This window comes from Phalaenopsis equestris, unplaced genomic scaffold (assembly GCF_001263595.1).
Source record: "Phalaenopsis equestris unplaced genomic scaffold, ASM126359v1 Scaffold000079, whole genome shotgun sequence".
In the NCBI taxonomy this organism is placed as follows: Eukaryota; Viridiplantae; Streptophyta; class Magnoliopsida; order Asparagales; family Orchidaceae; genus Phalaenopsis; species Phalaenopsis equestris.
The window spans coordinates 80,921-82,943 of record NW_018164521.1 but is presented as its reverse complement, the minus strand read 5'-3'; positions in this window follow the sequence as shown (position 1 = coordinate 82,943).

Genomic DNA, 2,023 nt, shown 5'->3' with positions numbered 1-2,023 from the left:
CCTAGCAAGCTCTGTTTGCAATTCTATCGAGTAGACGACGCAGGAGGAAGAGAAAACTAGGAGTTTTGGATCTCTTTATGCTGCTTCCCAGTTGATGTCCATGATCACAACTGTATCTGGAGGTGAAGTCACCAAATTTTCTAGATGTCGTGATCCTTTCCATGCAGCGATCTTTGCTCGACTGTATGAAAATCCCGAGCACTGTTTCCAATTTTAATCATGATATCATTGCTTAAAAAATGTGGTTTATGGTCAATGAAAATTAAAAAAAAAGATAAGTCAACATATATTAATGCTATTATGAATTAGTGAAGAATATGTTTATATGATTATTTTTATTATTTATTTTAGGCAAATGTATTGATTATTGTATTTTCGATTTAGTTATACCATATGTTTTATCATAGGTAATTAATTATAGTTTATGAAAATACTTAATATATTTATATGAAAAAAATATTAAAATGTTTAAAAAAAAATGAAGTTGAATATTAAAAGAAGTATGAGCTAGGTCCTCCGAAAATATATGGTATGTTTGAATGTTCTCAGGAAAGTAGGATATAAGCTTTCAAGAGATGTTTAAATGTCCCAAGATGTTTGAAATCATGAATTAATTGCCATTAAAGCAAAATTAGTTGGTGGATTCTTTGTGTTACATGTTCTAACGTTCATAACCATTTGAATCGAATATTTTCTGTGTTGGCATACCATAGATTTAGTAAGATTAAAAAAAAAATGCCTCACGGCCATAGTTTGAGTTTCAGAACAATATTGACATATGATGAGAGGATAAAATATTGGGGATGATGAGGTGAATTGATCTCATGTTGTATGGTTTAGCCGAATATGAGATCTTACTATGACTTTTGGATATGAAGGGTTTGTTTGGGATCATTTTTATTTTGTGTTTTTTTTTTATTTTGTTTTTATTTAAAAAATATGTTTCCCTAGTATATTTTTTTGAATGTTTTTATTTTTTTTTTTGAATATAAATTATTTTTTTTAAGAACACTTAAATTATAAAAAAAGATATATCGAGTTATAACATATAAATATATTTTATTTCAAATAAAAATTTAAAGAAATTAAATTAAAATAAAAAAAAAATAAATAATGATAATTAAAGGCAATCCGAAATGGCCCCTAAGATTCTATGATAGACGCAGTCTTGAAAGCCCTGCTTTTTCTTATTGTAAAATAACTATTTTTTAAATCTCTCATAGACATTTAATTCAAATATCATTGACTTATTGTGTTGCATGATGCTTTGCACTAATTAGATAGGAGTCATGAACAAGAGCTAAAATCTTGGGTTATATCACTTAGAAATAGCAAAATTTATTAGGGTATTGCCTCGGTAGTAATTTTCATGATAAGCGCAAATTCAAAGCAAATGAATTTAGATTAAAATGAAATTATGCTTTTACTTATAGATAATAATTTGCTAAATTTTATTGTATTATTATTATTATTATTATTATTATTATTATTTATTATTTTTTTTTATTGTATTATTATTTGGATCAGATTTTATTTGGAATTTTACTTCCTCTTAACATATATATATGAATTGGTCCAAAAAGAAAGATTTGACGAGTTTGCATATATTTAAGAGCCATAATCAGCAGTTATTATTGGGAACTAGAAAAATGGAGGGCTTTTTGTTTGCATGTATGTGGAACTTCTAAGAGGTTAATGGGTTTATCCGTATTACATAGTAAACTAAAAATGCTATTTCAGTGGTTTATTTCCTTAATTCTAAACTTATTTATTTATTATTATTTTGATTTTATGTCATGGTTTGTTGACAAAATATTTTTTTGCTGGTTGGCGACTACCTAATGTAACCTTTTAAGTTTTTGTATCCTGGACATGTGACCCACAGTGGCAGTGTTAGTATTATTTTTATTTAAGTCATTAAAAATATGTATACTAGAATTATTACTTGTATTTGAACATAAGGAGTTTTGACTGTTTATTTTCCTATTTTGGTTGGATTATATCAGTTGTTACTGAGATGAGA